This window comes from Canis aureus, chromosome 18, assembly GCF_053574225.1.
Source record: "Canis aureus isolate CA01 chromosome 18, VMU_Caureus_v.1.0, whole genome shotgun sequence".
In the NCBI taxonomy this organism is placed as follows: domain Eukaryota; kingdom Metazoa; phylum Chordata; class Mammalia; order Carnivora; family Canidae; genus Canis; species Canis aureus.
This window is the reverse complement of record NC_135628.1, coordinates 41,415,696-41,434,815: the sequence shown is the minus strand read 5'-3', so window position 1 is coordinate 41,434,815 and position 19,120 is coordinate 41,415,696. Positions and strand designations below refer to the sequence as shown.

The window sequence follows — 19,120 nt, the reverse complement described above, 5'->3', positions numbered from 1 at the left end:
GCAGTATAATAGCTACCTACCCACAGTGTTACAGGTCAGAACATAAACCACCAGGAAGCATATCTGAGAGGCTGGGCTGCCCCCTGGTCCTCCTCTGGGGCCTACATCTGCTCAGAGAGTTTCTCAGGTGCAGCCCCACTTTGGAGGTCACTGGGAGCTCTGGGAGAAGAGCAGGGAAGCTCCTCAGTCCCTTGACTGACTCTACCCCTCTACCCCAGTCCAGCAGCACAGACATGATGACACCTCTCCTGACTCAATCAAGACAGAAATGATTACACCTGAGGATTGTGAGTCATGGCATCAGCCAGGATTTGAACAGCAAAAGAGAAGCCACTCTAGATATTCCAGTAGGAATTTTTAAATTGACTTCAAGTTTTAAAGAAGTTCTATACTCACAACAAAATTTGGCAGAAAGTACAAACTTCCAAATATGCCCACATACAGCCTCTCCATTGTCAGCATTCATCATCCCCCCCCCACCCAGAGTAATGCATTTGTGACAGTTGGTGAGCCTATCTGGACACACCATTATCACCCCATAGTTTACATTGGCATTTACTCTTGGGGTTGTACATTCTATGGGTTTGTGTCATACGGAGTAGTTCGGCTGCCCCCCAAATTTGTGCTCCACCTATGATCCCTCTATACCCACCAGATCTTCTTACTGTCTTCACAGCCTTACCTTTTTCAAAATATCATATAGATGGAATCATATACTGTGTAATCTTTCCAGATGGGCTTCTTTCACTTAGCAATATGCATTTAAGTTTCCTCCATTTCTTTTCCTGGCTTACGTGGTCATTTGTTTTTAGTTTTGAATAATATTCTATTGTCTGGATGTGCCACAATTCATTCATTCACTTACTGAAACACATCTGTTTTTATCTCCCCAATTTTTGGCAATTATGAATAAAGCGAGTATAAACACCTGAAAAAAAAAAAGAGAGTTTAAGTCAAGTTGTAACATACTTACCCTACATTTTCATAGATTTTAATTTTTTTTTAAAGTTTGCCTTGCTAAGAATAGATTGAAGAGGTACCAAAGTAGAAGTAATCAGAGCTACCATTGTAGCAAGCTAAGCAAAAGTTGATATTGGTTTGGACCAGATTATAGCAGTGGAAGTGGCCAGATTCTGAATATATTTTGAAGGTTGTATCATACATATAACTTGCTGACTGGATATGAGATATAAGACAAAGAGAATTTTAAGGGAACTGCATGATTTGGGATGTGAGAAACCAGGAGAATGGAATTGCTTTTTACTGAAATGAGAAAGGCTGCAGAAAGCAGGCTTGAGGGTGAGAGCTAGAAGTTGGGTAATGAATGATTTGAGATGTGTAACACACATACAAGTGGAGATGTTAAGTATACAGTTGGATAATTGAGTCTAGAATTTAGGGGGAGAAATTCTGGCCAGAAATATAAATCTAAGAGTCATCAGCATATAGATGGCTTTTAAGTCCAGGAGGAGAGATGGAAATATATAAGATACTAGTATAGACAGAGAAATGATGATATCCCAGGTCAAAGATCCAGAGAATGGAAACGGTGACAGATCCAAAAGTTGAAGAAGAATCAGCAAAAGTGACTACAAAGGTATAGCCAGTGTAGTTGCAGATTTAAAATATGCTGTCTTGTGTTTGAGCAGGGTGGCTCACTTGTATAAGTATTTTTAATGAAATATTTCATTAGACTTATTTAGAATAGAGAGAATATGATGGGGTACCTGGGTGGTTCAGTTGATTAAGTATCTGATTTAAGCTCAGGTTATGACCTCAGGGTCCCAGGATTGAGCCATGAGTCAGGCTTACACTCAGTGCAGAGTCTGCTTGTCCTTCTGCCCCTCCCCCCTTCCCCTCCTCATGCCTTCTCTCTCTCTCTCAAATAAATAAATAAAATCTTAGAAAAATGGAATTTGTTTATAGCAATGTCCACAATAGCCAAAATATGGAGAGTCCAGATGTCCATTGACAGATACACGGATAAAGAAGATATCCAATAGAATATTACTCAGCCATCAATAGAATGAAATCTTGCCATTTGCAATGACATGGATGAAATGAGGGTATTATGCTAAGCGAAGTAAGTCAGAGAAAGACAAATACGGTATGATTTCACTCATATGTAGAATTTAAGAAACAAAACAAATGAACATAGAGGAAGGGAAGGAAAAATAAAATAAGATAAAAACAGAGAGGGAGACAAACTATAAAAGACTTAACTGCAGGAAACAAACTGAGGGTTGCTGGAGGGGAGGGGGGAATGCAGTAATTGGGTGATAAGCATTGAGGAAAGCACTTGATGAAATGAGCACTGGGTATTATATGCAACTGATGAATCACTAAATTCTACCCTTGAAACTAATAATACACTATATGTTAACTAAGTTGAATTTAAATAAAAAAGAAAAAAATAGAATATATAGTGAAAATTCATATAGATCTTTCTACTTTATTTAATCTTTATGCTTTTTGTGGATTGTATCTAAATGTAGATACCTCCACACACCCTTCTGCCTCCATTCCGTTGTCTCTCCCTTCCAAAGTCACCACCCCTCCTTTGAAGCTAATGTTTTTATTATCATGCATATTTCACATGTAAATATATGTAAATAATTCTTGTACTATATATGTGTGTGTTCTGTAGGGGCAAAGAGCACGCTGCCCTAAAATGTACCACTTTGGCATATTGATTAACTAAAAATTACTTAAGAGAGCCTGTGAAAGAACACTCAGACCTTCTTCTCTCCACCTAAAACAGGAAATAGATCTCCCATGTGAAAGGTATCATCCCTGTACCAGGAGGTAAAGAGACATCCTTATCACCAGAGATGGGAAATTTAGAGCTGAGAAGCCTCTATAACCGTCTTACTTTTTACTTCCCCAGTCCAAATTCTGTTCAGCATTCCTTACTAATGGAAGCTCCCAGAATTTTCTTTGTCCTCTCAATTCCTCACAGATTTCTTGTCTCTTTGTCTAAACTGTATAAACCTACCTGCCTTGGTCATTTCTCTAAGATCTTGGTTTTATTGTTGAACCTCCATGTGCATGTAACAAAACTTTGATTTTTTTTCTCCTGTTAATGTGTTTCATGTAATTTTAAACCTTAGTCCAACTAGAAGACCTTGAGGATAGAGGCAGAATTTTTCCTTCCCTTCAGTACATACTATAGGATGGGAAACGTTGGGGTTCAGGAGCAAAGGGTCAAGAAAGAACTCTTGAGATGTCTTGAGACATCTTCGGTGCAAAAGATTGGTTTTAATAAAGCACCAGGACAGGACCTGTTGGCAGAAAGAGCTGCCCTGAGGTTGTGATGGGTGACTGATTGCATACTTTCCAGTTGGGAGGATAATGGAGGTCAGGGATAATGGAGGGTCTCTAAGGAATTTGGAAGCAAGTTTCCAGGACCTTAAGGGGGCTAGCTATTGTTGGGATAAGGTCATTACTACTGTCTAGTGAAACCTTAGTTATGAGATCCTTCACATGTCTATCAGTGGACTGTATCTTTAGAGGATGATTGCTAGCATAGATCCTGGGGAAGGTAGACATAAAGGGAACTTCCAAAGGGATTTCCATATGTAAAAGAAGGGTTATAGGATCCTGGAGTCTGGCTCATGTCAAGCTAAAGTTGCCTTTTGCCTCTAGCAAAGTATTAACATTGAGGCAGTTGAGTTCCTGGAAGGTCACCCTGGCTGTCTCAAGGACTTGTCAATGGACTGTAAGTTATATGAATGTTAAATTTTTTTTCTATGTTTCTTTTGCCTTTGTTCTTTACATAAATATATATATTATAGATTAATATATGACATATATTAATATGTTATATGTTATAATTAATATGTATATATGTTATAGTATGTTACATATTAATATATATTGTTTATACTGTTCTCTACATAAATATATATATTACATATTAATATATATATTTCCAGGTTTTTAAGCTTTTCTGTACAACCTATACATTGCCTTCTATCCCTCTTGATTTGTGTTTTCTTAGTAGCATATTTTAAAAATATTCCATTATAAGAATGTGTTGTAGCATATTTTTCCAAACATTTTATGCAGGGTAATTAGGGCTGTTTCCAGGTTTTGCTATTTTCAACAATGGTGCTGCAAATATTCATGTACCATCTTTAATGTACCAATGTGTGTGGTTTGATCTAGCATATAAATCCAGAAGTGGAATTGCTGGTCATATAGTATGTATATTTTTCATCTAACTGAATATCACCAAATCCTCTTCAAAGTGATTGTGTCAATTTATACTGCTCCTAGAAATAAATGAGAGCTCCCTTTGCTGGATTCCTTGGCAATCCTTAAATCTGATGGGACCAAATGACATCTTATTGTTGTTTTAATGTTTTTTTTTTTCTTGTTCAAATTCACCTTTTCAAAAGCTTATTGTCCTTTTGGGTCTCCTCTGCAAATGGCCTGATCATATCTTTGCCATGTTGTGATTTTGTTTGTTGATGCTTTATACAAAGGAAAATTCACATTGAATTCTGGTTTCTGTTTTTCTGATAGTTGCCAACGTTTTCATAAGGCAAGAGTTGACAGGAAATTTTGAGCTAGACCATACACTTTTTGGTTTGCCACAGTCTGAAATACTCCTTATTGTAAAACAAGTAGCCTACTTACTTATTTTATCCATCTGACTCCAAGAAGCATCTGAATTGAGGATCCTGTCCTAGAACCACATGAACCAGGTTATGAATCCAAGATTCTTCTGAGTTTCTTTTGAGAATATTGTTTAACAAGATTAAACACTTGTTTAAATGACATGCAGGAATGCTATTCTTAAAAACAAAAAACTCTTAAGTTTATTTTATAGACATATCCCTGCTTTAGGTAATTCCAAAGCATGAAAATTCAGGTTTTTAAAAGTAGATGGTGATTCTGTTCTAAATACCTCTATAGGTCTATTTTAAAATTTACCAAAACTCACTATGCGGTTTTTTTTTTTTACAAAGCAGCCTCCTCTAACACACTTAAAACATGCCACCTGGGTGGCTCAGTGGTTGAGTGTTTGTCTTTGGCTCAGGTCATGATCCCAGGATCCTCATCAGGCTCCTTAGAGGAGCCTGCTTCTCCCTCTGCCTATGTCTCTGCCTCTCTCTCTGTGTCTCTTGTGAATAAATAAATAAAATCTTAAAAAAATGCATAATTACTCAGCTTACATATACTTAATAACCTATCATTGTAGCCCACTTTCTACAAACATCTACTATATAAAGGAAGTTACATGTACACTTCATGATAACATTTTCAGCTGATTAAAAGATAATAATACATTCATTAGCACCTGCCTTACTTAAAGGTTAGGGTGATGGTAACCCTTGCAAAAATAATAGAAAACTGGGAATAAGAGGGAGAGAAGTGTGAGGGGTTTTGAGTGGTGATTAACAAATGAGATATTCCGGGGCATTTCTTCACTGATGAGGATCGGGATGCAAGGCTGATCCGAAGGAAGTGAATTATTTCCCTGGGGTACTATGTCTGCTCTTGTGGTAGCTGCTACCACATAAATATTAATGTCTGTTTCGAGTAGCATAGCCTCAATGACTATGCTCACTTCAGGCATGGATAATGCAGAAAAACAAGGATATAATACATTATTAACTTCTCAATGTTCTTTGTACAAAGTAAGCTTTAAAAGTGAACCTAACTAGGGGTGCCTGGGTGGTACAGTTAAGTGGCTGATTATTGGCTTCGGCTCAGGTTGTGATCTTAGGGTCATGATCTCAAGTAGGAAGATTGAGCCCCACCTGGGGATCCAAGCTCAGTGAATCCACTTAACACTCTTCCTCTCCCTCTGCCCTTACCTCACTGCACATGCACACTCTCTCTCTCCCTCTTTCTACAATAAATAAATAAATAAATAAATAAATAAATAAATAAATAAATAAATAAAATCTTTAAAAAATAAAAGTGAATCTAAATAAACTGGTTAATTACTACTTTGATGTTATATTGTGATATTATTATTATATTTTACGATATATTTGGAGCAAAGTATGAAACCAGATCAACCTCCTAAGTTCAAATTGAATATTATTATGTATTCCTTCAACAAGTGTTTATTGAGTACCTACTATGTGCTAGGAACTAGAAATAAAACCGCCAAAAATCTCTGCTTTGTAGAGCTCATCCTGTGGTTGTACTGCTTTTGTTTTATATAGCTCTGCCTGTGTGTGTATAGTCGGATATATCCTCAGCTACGCTTACTAGCACATCTCCACTCCTTTTGGAAGCTTCATGTTCTGTTTGTCTTCTGCGCTATTACTTTTTTGTCATTACTCAGCCAGTCCTTGATGGTGGCACAATTAGAGGCCTGACAGGAAGGTGGGGAAAACATTCTCTAAAACTGGTGCTATTTCAAAAAGGTGCAGAACAAAAACAATATAAGCCCATTTCCTATTGTACTCCAAATATTTATACTTTATCTTCTCCCAGGTAGAATTCAGAAAGACACATTCTATGTTTACATTTTTTAATACATTTTCCCTCTGTTGAGCCAAGGATGTGTTTTGATCTTCACCTGATGATTCCAACAATCACACTCAGAGTCAAAAGAAGATGTGAGATGAAGAAATCCAAGGGGAAAAAAAGTAGGAGAATGCAGAGGTCAGTGAACAAATTTCAAACAATGCAAACAGTTGTAAAGATGTTTACTAGTCAGAAGACTAGTAGGTGGGATGCTGAATTGGTACTGAATTGAGATGTCAGCAGAATCTAGGTGCCTGCGGGCCCATAACTGACACAGAAGCTGACCATCTCCTAAATGGAGAAGAGTTGAGGATATTGAGTTGAAAGGAGTATTCAAGGATACTAAAGAAGAGTTTGAAAATGTCTGAGTTTTCTGCTTCCCACAACACATTTGATTTGGTTATCTGAAGAAACATTCCCTGCATAGAATACCTGAAGTGCTTGATAAAACGTAAACAGCATCTTTTTAAAAGCATGGCTGAGCTTTTGGGAAAGTTAGGGAAAATCACTAGAGACCAGAGCTGTAAGGAATCATGAATTTGAAAAGATAAATAATCATTGGAGCAAGTGTTTATTATGGAGGTATATGAAAATTCCTTTGTGGTTGAGAAGCTAGGGTTTTGGTAGTCTATGCATGCAAAAGACAGAAGTCAAACCCACAGGCTACATTGGAGACCAACATTGTAAAAAAGTGGCACTCTCGTTGGAAATCAGCAGGCAAAAAACTGGTAAAGTTGAGGCAAAAATGAAATATACTTACCTTAATTTTGGCTCTAGGTGAAGTAGATAGATGGATAGACAAATGTCTATCCATGGACAATGCCTAACCATGTAAATAACAGTCCCCATACAAACTTGGAGTTGGAATCCATAGTAATTATAGGACCAAAAAGCCCATGGTAATATGAATTCTAAATGATTCCAAATTACCTACAAGAATGACAGTTAAACTTACATTGTGTCATTAATTATAAAACTGGGGAAATATAAAAAAAATCTTTAAAGTCTTGAGAGAAAATAATTGTCATCCTCAAATTGAATACCCAGAAAAATAATTGTTTTTATTTAGAATCAGGACAAAATAAAGATGCTTCCAAACATTAGTAGCAACAATGAAAACTGAATTTGCTAATAACAAACCTTCATTAAAATAAATTCTAAAATCATACTTCAGGAAGAGGAAAATGAATTTCAAAGTCTGAAATTCAAGAGATAATGGTGAACAAAAACCGGTAAAGCTGAGAAGACTAAACAACATTGACTGTATAAAATAATAATCATAATGACATCTCAATGTGAAGTTAAAAATATTGGAGGGAAACTGACTCTCAAAGAAAGACAGGACTAGTGCTATGAGGCAATAATTCTTATAAAGATCTAATAATTTAGACAGTGCCATATTGGCACATGAAATAAAGCAATGAAACAAGAGAGTCCCGAAACAGAACAACAGGCATGTGAAGTTTGGTATTTGTCTTGACAGATCAGTGGAGGGAAGATGGACTGCTTAATAAATTGGTTTTACAGATGGAGAAAAAATGAACTAGGACTATGATGCACACCATGCACCAAATTCAGTTCCAGATGGACCTAATGTGGAAAGCAAAACTCTAAACGGTTTACAAGACAATACAGGAAAATATCTTTATGCCTGTGACTCACAGAAAGATTTCATTAAGACCTTTTTAAAAAGCACAGAGCATAAAGGAAAAGATTGAAAAATACGTCAAAATTTGTATTTGGAATTGATTATTAACAAAGACCCCATAAGGAGAATAAAAACATAAGTGTCCTATAGGGAGAAAGTTATTTGCAAAATGTATAACTGTCAAAAACTTCAATCTGAACATAGCAAAGTCTTCTATAAATCAACCATAAAAAGTCAAACCAAGAGAAAAAACAAAGGCCGTTCATGGAAGAGGAAACATGAATGCTTCATAAGCAAATTAAAAGATGCTTAATTATATTAGTAGTCAAGGAGAAGCAAAATAAAGTTATAGTAAAATGCCATTTCACCTCCAACAAACCAGGAAAACAACAACAACAAAAATCTCACAGTAGCCCCTGTTGGAAAATATGTGGGGCAACAAGAATACCCTTGGAGTACTGGTGGGAGTGGAAATCAGCATGTCCTTCTCAGAAACAATTTTCCATCCCTTCTGAGTGTTTAACAACTCTTTGATGAAGTACTCACTCTCTTAGTATAGTCTACAAATAGAGAAGAACATATCCTGTTTGATATCATACTTATACTATAAAATAAAAGTAAAGCAAGAAAACACTATATTTGGTATATTCCATTTCTTAAGAGAGGTGTTGGTTACATGGAGTGTTTTATTATTTTTCTGAAATTTGTATCTATGTGTCATATGTAGTCTTTTGGAAGAAATGAGGTTAATATGAGAAACTATGTGTTGTTCAATATTATCATGCATAAAGTAAATTAATTGGTAAAGTACAATTTTGTTTTATGATGTCTTCATAGTATGGATATAATGGTGCTAAATGTTATCTGCATATAGTCCTTTGTCAAAGATTGCCTCCTCCTTATAGATAGAGCTCGGAATTGGAAAGACACCTCCTCCCATTCCACTTCTGCTCTGCCTCATTACCTGTGTAAGTAATAGACTTGTATTCCTGCACTCAGCATAAGCAGATGAAGTGTGCAATTTTCCTGGGCACTAGTCTCCATGTTGAGGTGTTACACTTTGTTGATTTACACATACTCACCCCCACCTCCAGAACACACATACAGCCACATGCCAAGGTGTGATCTACTCAGACACCAATAACTTCATAACACTTGGAACAACCCTCACTTTAAAACCTCTGCTTCTGGGTCTGGCTTCTTATACCAGACTCTCCTTTTACGGTGAATTCTTTTATAGACATGCTCTCCCCTCCACCACCATAACCAGTGTCCTCTACCATAAGGTCCTTCGACTTACAAGTATTTTAGTCAATGTACACAGCTCCTAGAGAGAGAGGTTCATTGGTTTCACACACCCAGTCTACTTGGGTTTTGCAGAAATACCTCACAACAAAGATAACACCATTCTTGGTAGAGTGAAGTAAGTGAAAGTCTAGATTTTGATTGTTTGTATCAGATTAGAAACTTAACAACATCTTCAACTTTATTTCAGCTTTGGAATTGGATTATTTATTAATTCTTATAGTTATCTTTTCACTTTGCTGTGTATCATTTCCTAATTCTCATCGAGTTGTGATACCCATGTCAAGGAGAATTAATCATTATTTACTGGCAGATGGTTGCAAAGAACATTGAATGGGCAGAAGCTACAAAAAAATCCCCAAACCTCTATCCACCTTCTCAAAAAGTATTAGTTACACATAAGTTAGAAGCTTTCATTTGAATATGGATGATTCACTGCATCTGTGCCTCTGTAATCCCCCTTCACCCTTAAGATTTTCTGTGGTCTGACATCAACATCACTTTGGCCTGCAATAACGAGTTAGTCATGTTGCTTTTCCAATTTATATAAAGACATATTACTTTTTGAATTGATCCCCCTGGACAGTGGTTTCCAGACTTTTAGCTTACAACCCTCTATTTGTTTGATATAGACTCATAGCTTTCCAAAAAGTGCTGAATGCTACATAAATATTTAAAGAAGATAAAAAGGAGTTTTGAGAATTTGAGGTTGAGTTGTTGTATAGCTAGAAAATATGGTGGAAAAATCAATGACAAAATACATAGAAAAGCACAGGAATAGAATGCAGACATGTTCCAATTAGGATGTCATTATTTTGCTGTTTTTCTTACAAAATGAATATCACTGTGCCCAACATTATCTCCAATTTTGAATTACAAAGCCTGCAGCCCTACAGTGACATCCTCTATTCCATGCAGGCTAGGCATTATTTTATTTGTTATGTTATTCATCAATATCACAGTCCTAATCTGACTCAAATATCAGTAATGAAAGAGAAACTTAGCTATGGTTCTAAAACAAAACAAAACAAAACAAAACAAAAAACTCACGTCTCTGCCCTCAGCTATGTTTTCTGTGTTCTTCATAAAATTTTGGATTTTTTACAGTAAAGAGGAGTATCAGTTGTAGCACCCTCATTAGGGAGATGCATCTGTTTATACTAGTTTTTTCAACAAATATAGGAAGTATATTAAAAATGCAAAATACGATCTCTGTATTTGCCTCTCCTAGAAACTGCTAAATGTTATCATCCATAATGCACGAGAGTTGGTAACTTTTTGCATATTTCCATTTTCTCATTACTTCCTTTCTCAAACTCAGAAAATTAAGTTGGCAAACTGAAATTTATCAAAAGCTTCAGGAGGTGGTTTCTTGTCTTTGAGCTGTTGGCTTAATTACCAGCAAATAAACTGTAGAGAAAGGGAGGGTCTTGGTGAACATGATTTATATACACAACCATATATGGTAAGTCCAAATCTCCCCCTTTCCCTCAAATAACCTTTATCAAGGCTCACACAATTACCACATTTTCCATTCTACTTAGCTTCATGAGTTGGTTTGTATTAATTACTATGAATTATTATTATTTTCTTTTTTTATTATTTTCTTTTTAATTACAAAAAGAATCTTGTTCTTTTTTGAATATTTGAAAAATACAAGAAACTAAGGAAAAATATTAATAAAAATAAAAATATTAATATCTCCTGAATAACTTTCTAGAGACAATAAAAGCTTCTGCACAACATAAGGGGAAAGAAACAAAATGAAAAGACAACCCATGGAATGGGAGAACATATTTGCAAACCTTATAGCTATTAAGAGATCAATATCCAAAATATATAAGGAACTCCTCTAACTCAATAGTAATCAGCCAGTTAGTGACTGATTTAAAAATGGGCAAAGGATTTGAGCAGACATTTCTCCAAGGAAGACATACAAATGGCTAACAGGTCTATGAAAAGATGATCACTAATCATAGGGAAATGAAAATCAAAACCACAATGAAATATTACCTCATTCCTGTTAGCGTAGCCATTATTTAAAATAATGTTGACAAGGATAGGAGGGAAAGTGCAACCCATGTGCACTGTTGGTGGGAATGTAAACTGGTACAGCCACTACGGAAAACCAGTACAGAGGTGCTTTGAACAACTAAAAATAGGAACTACTATGTGATATCCAGCAATCCCACTTCTAAGAGTTGAAATCAGGCTCTAAAAGAGGTATCTGCACTTGCATGTTCATTGCAGCATTATTCACAGTAGCCAAGAAGTGGAAACCACCTAGGTGTCTGTAAACTAATGAGTAGATAAAGAAAATGTGGTGTATACATACAATGGAATATTATGTAGCCTTAAAAAAAGAAGGAAATCCTGCCATTTGTGACAATGTAGATGAATTAGAGGACACTGTGCTAAGGGAAATAACCCAGTCACAGGACAAATACTGTGTGGTCTCACTCTTATGCAGAACCTAAAATAGGCAAACTCATAGGGACAGAGAGTAGGATGGTGGTGGCCAGAGTTAGTGGGTGGTGGGGGAGAACAGGAGGTGTTGTGGTTCAACAGGCATAAGGTTCCAGTTGTGATTAAGTCCTAGAGATCAAAGATACAACTCTCTGACTATAGTGCTTCGTAATACTATATGGCACGGTTTAAAGTTTGTTGAGAGGGTAGATTTCATGTCAGATGTTCTTACCATAATAAAAAAAAGAAGAGAGAAACAAATGGATCTCTCTCTCTCTCTCTCTCTCTCTCTCTCTCTCTTTCTGTTGGATTTTATTTTGCTTTGTTTTGTTTTCAAAACAGAACTTGAGCTCTTTAATACTGCATCACCACTGAATTACCTTGAAATGTAAAGTTGATACTTTTTGTGAGCTGGCATATTGTTCTTCCTCTTGAATTTTAAAATTTGACTTTGCTGAGGGGAATTTCATTTTCTCTCATCTGAAATTACAAACAGATCTCTTCTGTGCCAGAGTTAAGCATGAAATTAAGGTAATTAAAGATGAGTAAAGCTAAAAGTTCCCTGAGCAAAATCAAAGCAAAGGAAAAAATAAATAAAGACTGTCGTGACTGAAGTAGCATTACTCATAAATCCTCTGGGACTTGTGCTTTTGTTTTTGTTTTAATTTTTTCCCTGTTTTCTTTTTCAGTGTAGGATGAGATAAAAATTTGAGACCAAGAGAATGATCAGAAAGGACTGTAAGCAGGTGGATTATTGCAGTGGTCTTTTCTTCATTTCTGTAAATGTTTGCTTGTTTGTCTAGCAAATGTTTATTTATGTGCCCATGATGTCCCATTGTACTGTACTAAAATGCTGGTGCATCATGTTTAGGCAAGCAGTTGACAATTTATGAATTCCTAACTTCTCACTGTCAACGCCTTCAGCCAAAGACCACCAGGAACCAACTTGTTAAAGTTGGGTTTATTACTCATTGCAGTGGGAAAATCACACAGCATGGGGAACCATAGGGAGCCTCAGTAAGTGGGAGTTACAAAGAGTCTGTTAGCGGATTTGGGCTTGTATTGAATGATTTGAGAGCAGGTATAAGGAAGGAAAGTTTGCCCTAGACTGGAAGCTATTGGAAAAAGAGAGCTTTTCTATGTTTTGATGTTTTGTGGGTAACACAATAACCATGTTTTTTGTCTGTGCTTAGACAAAATTATGAAGTGGTCTTTCGCTGTTTCATTTTATCGTTGTCTCAGGGTCACCTCATCTGAGGTTGGAGACTGTTCATGTCCAACAGGAGAATAAAATGACCGGACTGAATATAAGACCAGCTTATAACAACATTAAGGTCTACCTGTGAAAATCAGATCAATTCCAGGTGTCAGGAGCTTTTTTCTTTTTTGCCCCTCTCCTCTCTTTTCCTCTTCTCTTTTTCTTCTCCTCTCCTCTCTTTTACTTACTTCCTTTCTCTCTCTCTCTCTCTCCCTCCCTCCCTCCCTCTTTTTGTGTTTTCTGTTCTGGCATCACCAGGAATTCTCCTTTCTGGGTACAGACCCCCAGACTCACTCTGTTCCTTCAGGCTGCTTTGCTTACAGCAGCTCACTATCTACCCTTGCCTCTGCTGAGGCCACCAGCCCAGGGCCTCCTTTCCTGTGCTGTGGCCAGAGGCCAGACAGGAATAGAATCAAACCCCTTTTCATACTGCCTGAATCAGGTGAGGAAGCAGGTATGCTGCAGGCATACTTTATCGGATTTTAGAGGGTCCTGGGCATCTCCAGCTCCTCTTTCTCCCTTCCCACAGTTCATCAACCTCAAGTCATCATTCATTCTACAGACTTGCTGCTGTCCTCCTCCAGTCTGTCTCCATTGCCAACATCTTAGGCCAGGCTACTGTGCAATTTCATTGGTGGTATTAGCCACCTACCTCCCTGCTGTCACTTCTGACCCTTTCAGCCCCTCTCCTGCACTGCTTCCAGAGTATCTACAAATGCAAATCTGAGAGCATTACTGCTTACCCTTGACTCTCCGTGACATTTAAGACAAAGACCAATCTCATTACAAAGCTTGCCACGATGTAACCTTTATATATCTCTTGAACATGTAGCTTTTTGTCGCTTCATCTCCAGTACTCTAGCCATATTGCAGGCTTATTTGCTACTCAAATAGGCTCTATATGCATATTTCCTCCCGTGTCTTGACCCTTACGCATGATCTTCCCTCTATTTAGAACCTACCCTTCCTCCTTCTTCCCTCTAAGCCCTAGTTTATACCTAACTTGACCTTAAACCCTCAATTTAACTCTGCCTTATATAAGAAGTCCCAGCCCCTTGCTGAGGGCTACCATAGCATGGTCAGTTCCCATTCATAACACTATCTCCCTTGATTATGAGCCCTGCTTCAGCATCTCCTTTGCCCAGAAGTGTTGCATGAGGATAAGGAACTTATTGGAGTTGCTCACAGCTATACCCCACTGCCTGGCATGTAGTGAATGCTCATCAAAATATTTATTGAATATTTAAACATATTAATTAATTAATTGAATGTGATATACAAATAAAAATACTACGGTAAGTGCTACTACATTATAGATCACTGTTAGTACCGAGGCTTATTTTAATAAACATAATTATATAGGCTGTCTAGGGAAATTGATTAATATGTCAGATACTGTTTCCTGCAAAGATGTGTACAAAATTATAGACAAAAAACTTAAATAACTTTCTGTAACATACCCAGTTATAATAGGTGAGCTGTCCAAGAGGCACCTGGGTGGCATTGTAGGTTAAGCGTCTGACTCTTGGTTTTGGCTCAGGTTGTGATCTTGGGGGTCACGAGGTCAAGCCCAGTGTTGGGATCTGTGCTTAGCATGGAATCTGCCTGAGATTCTCTCTCTCTCTCTCTTCCTCTACTCCTCCCCTCCACGCTCTCTCCCTCTAGAAAAATAGATAAATCTTTAAATAGTTGAGTTCTCCATGATCTCTCATGTGTTTTTATATTGAATACTATTTTATGTAATGCCATTTAATTCCTTAATTTTTGTTTTCTACCTCTTCAAAAAGATGATAGGGTCCTTAAAGACAAGGGATATATCTCTCATTTATTTGCATTTTCCACAAATCCAAACAGCTTCTGATACATACCAGGCTTGGAGTAAATGTTGTTTTATTAGATTTGATTTCTGATCTTAATAAATTGAACATGTTTAATAAGATATCAGTTTCTATGAAAGGAATAAATGACATCTGCCTACCCTCTGGTCTGGCAAATTATTGCTCATTCATTATTCACTTGGTCACTCAGTGTTTATAGGACCTTTGCGTACTTGGCTCTGTGTTAAGTATTGGTTGTACAACATGAATGAAAAGCTGCTGTTTTCCTTTGAGGATTTCATAAGTATATAGATAATAATAATATGATATAAATGCTAATGGTATAAGCACAGAAAAAGCATTAATTCTGTTTAAGGGAGTATATATGGTCTTGAAGTGTGAGAAGAGAGAATGCGTGAGTTATTGTTTTCAATAGCATAGAGGCATATAAGAGCAGGGGAGTTGACTGGCACTCAGGGTAGAGGTAGGATAATAGCAGAGAATGAATCTAGAAATATTGGTTGGATCTGACCTGGGATTGTGAACTATGTTAATGAATTATGATCTCATCCTATTAGGTGGTGTATAGCTGCTGTAGTGTGCAGCCCAGTTCCCCCTTGAAGAATAAATGACTTAACTTCCTCCACTGCTGGAAGAGCTGCCAACAGAAAGCCCTCAGCAATCCATTGTTGGCCCCCCTCATGGGATTGCCCCACATGGAAAAAAGCCATTTTGTCCAAGGTCATGCCTCTTTCCCATATTGTCCCACATTCAATGATTGATTGAATGAGTGGATAAGGCCTAGTTCCTTGACCCCACCTGAGCACAACTCAAAAGTGTTATTTCAACCTCAAAACTCCTTAGCTGAGGCCCCACTGAGGCAGCTTCTCAGTTTCACTTCTCCCTCTGCTTAATTCTGTTATTTTTTCCTTCCTTTGCATCAGCATGGGTCCTAAAATCGTTCCTGAGTAAAACTGCTGCTTAGGGACATAATTTCCAAGTCTGTTAAACTGAGGAAACCATCTTACAACAGGTGGTAGTAGGGAGCCACAAAGGGATCTGAAGCAAGAAAGTGATATAATCAAATATAATTCTTCAATATGAGCTTTCCCACATGTACAAAAACTAATTAGGCTTTAAACAAAAATGCACATCAATTAATTTATTTCATCAGGGATTATTCCTGTAGGGCTGACAAAGCTGGCATGGCAGTTGAAAAAACATGTAGTGTTGATATTTTTTGATAACACATCATTTTTCTTCATTATTGACATCATATCCATCTTTTTAAAGGATTTTTTTAAACATCAGAATTCGTTCAACTTTGTCACAGAGCAAAGGAACTACAAAGTAAAATTTTTAAATTCAGGACTTTTAAATTCGGGACCGATTAAAAAAATATATATATGTGCCTGATTTTTAGAAGGCCATCTAAGGTATAAAATGGAAAAACAAGAGATCATTCACAACATGAACATTAATTTTTAAAACTTTTTAACTGGGGCAGCCCTGGTGGCGCAGCGGTTTAGCATCGCCTGCGGCTCAGCACCGCCTGCGGCTCGGTATGTGAGATCCTGGAGACCCAGGATCGAGTCCCACGTCGGGCTTCCTGCGTGCGGCCTGCTTCTCCCTCTGCCTGTGTCTCTGCCTCTCTCTCGCTCTCTCTGAATGAATAAATAAATAAATCTTTAAAAAAATTAAAAAAAAAACTTTTTAACTTTACTATGGCAAAATTCATATTTAAATTCTACAAAATGGGATAGTTTTGTTCCACCATCAGATGATTGAAAATGCATCCTTTTAGTTTTGTCTTTCAAACGTTCAAATCCTATAAACAGATCAGGTAAACCAATGGAGAATCATATGGAATAAGTGTTGCATATGTTGCAAATCCTAGTTTGCATTCTAGGATTTTCTTCCACTTCTGTTGAATATTATCAGATTACCTTTGTATCATCCATTCAATCTACAGTTACTGAGAATTTATTACAAGGAAGGCACAGAGAATGGTCATAAGTAAAATCTATCTAAACCTACTAATGAGGGCAGCCAGGGTGGCTTAGCATTTTAGCGCCACCCTCAATCCAGGGCATGATCCTGGAGACCCAGGATCGAGTCCCACGTCAGGCTCCCTGCATGGAGCCTGCTTCTTCCTCTGCCTGTGTCTCTGCCTCTCTGTCTCTCTGTTTCTCATGCATAAATAAATAAAATCTTAAAAAAAAAATAAACCTACTAATGAAAGACCCAGCCCTGGCTTTTCCTCCTCATGTCTTATCAGGAGTGCCTCATGTGAGTTCCCATAAATCCAACATCATGGGGTTAGCTGCCATGAGGGGTTCCTGTTACTTTCCTCTTTTGCTTTGGCTTCCTAAAGCTGAGCATCACTACGTTTACTTCATGAGAGTTTCCAACATTGTGGAAGCACAGCAGTTTCCTGGAGGCACCACTGAAGTATCCTAAGGGCTCAGAGAGTGAAAATTCTCTGATGCCAATCTCCCTAGATTGCGCTCAGCTCCAAGTGGAGGCACTGGAGCCCTGCAGTTGACAAAAGTCTACATTTAGGTCAAAGAGAGAAAGCCTCTTTCCCTCTTCTGTGTTACACTCTATAATGGGTGTTTCCATTTTACTCCTTCAGACATTAACCATTATAGGATTACAGGATATGAGTTGGGACATGGACATCGTGAATGCAGTCTTGCCCTTTCCTTCAGTGACTAAGACTTTCTCAATCTTTTCATGTCAGATTTCTTCTCTTGGAATGACTTTCCTTCCAGGAGTTCTCTTAGTTCCTTTTATGCATAGATTCATGGTCTGTTTCATAGTTGACTCAGTATTTCTGAACTCTGTGATGGTCACCATTTCGAATGTGGATACTACCAGACAAAGAATGATTATGAAATATCTGCTTTAAGAGATTCTAGAATTTCTCTAATTGCTAATACACCTCAAGATGAGTTGAAGTCATCAAATATTTGTAAATAGTTAAGAAAAGAGAAAAAAATGCTACTATTTCCAAATAGTCTACTCTTTTTTTTTTTCTTTCAGAGGAAGAGAAAAAATTGCTACTATTTCCAAATAGTCTACCCTTTTTTTTCCCAGAGGATCATAAATTCTAGATTTTTATATTAGTATATTTTTAAAAGAATAACTGATTCAGTACTGTTCCAGATTTTGAGAATTGTCTTAATATCTTGTGTAAATAAGGCAACCTTTGTACAAATGAGAGAAACTTATTTAAAAGATTACTAGGAAGTTTGTATAATACTTTATAGTATTTCTTGACAAAATATAATGGTAAAATACTAAAAGGGCTATCATCTTAAAAACAGAAAGAGGGTTTGTAACACTTAAAGACAGGTGATAACCTTTAACAATTGTATCTTAGGGAAAAATTGTAATTTCTCAACAGGAAAAAAAATCCCTATTCATCATTCAATATATCATCATTTAATATGAAAGATAGCAGAATGCACTTATTAAATACTGAATAAATTTGCATTTTAGAGTAACTTAATTTTCACTAACATAATCTGGAAGGCTCAAGTGAAACATAAAGGCGTTAAATCAACAGATAATTTCAGGTATAAATTTTACCAAAAAAAATATATTGGCAGGTACAAGACATTCTTATTCCAAAGATAAATTTTGGACTCTTTAAAATGATATTCACAAAAATAATATAGTTCCAATATGCTTATATGATTTAATTTCAGTAAGACTTTCTTTTCTTCCTTTGCAAACATGAGTTTAACTTCTGCCTCTAGAATTTTTATTTTTCATAAAACCATTCTATTTCATTCACAATTGTTTTGTCATACACTGATGATCTATTGCAGAGAATTACATAAGATATTAGGACTTGTTAGAAAGGAAGAAAATAATGAAAATTATATTCAAAAAGACAGCAACACCAATATTTGCTATCTGGATTTCCAATTCTAGACATTTTGGAGCACTTGATTTTCAGACATGTAAGGAAGAAGCGTACAACTTCCCTTTATCACCACTTCCAGGAACTAACAATCCATATTGCAGGAAGTTTGACACAAATGCTTGTGTTGCAATATGTGACTTACACTATGCTTTTTTAAAAAAAAACAAAAAGGGAAAAGAAGTCTGATGTTATCACCTTATCTT

At 36.8% G+C, this 19,120-nt stretch overlaps 1 long non-coding RNA gene across 3 annotated transcripts in view; it reads left to right on the top strand.

Annotated features, from left to right (window-relative positions):
- The window catches only part of LOC144288904 (uncharacterized), an 89,990-nt gene that overhangs the window by 55,211 nt on the left and 15,659 nt on the right, over window positions 1-19,120 (top strand). For 2 of the 3 annotated variants that reach the window (XR_013356966.1, XR_013356967.1), the window contains exon 1: window positions 3,645-3,718. The exons of the other annotated variant lie outside the window; for it this stretch is intronic. This is a non-coding gene — a long non-coding RNA (uncharacterized LOC144288904). Of the gene's footprint in view, window positions 1-3,644; window positions 3,719-19,120 lie in introns of those variants that run through there. 3 annotated transcript variants of the gene reach the window in all.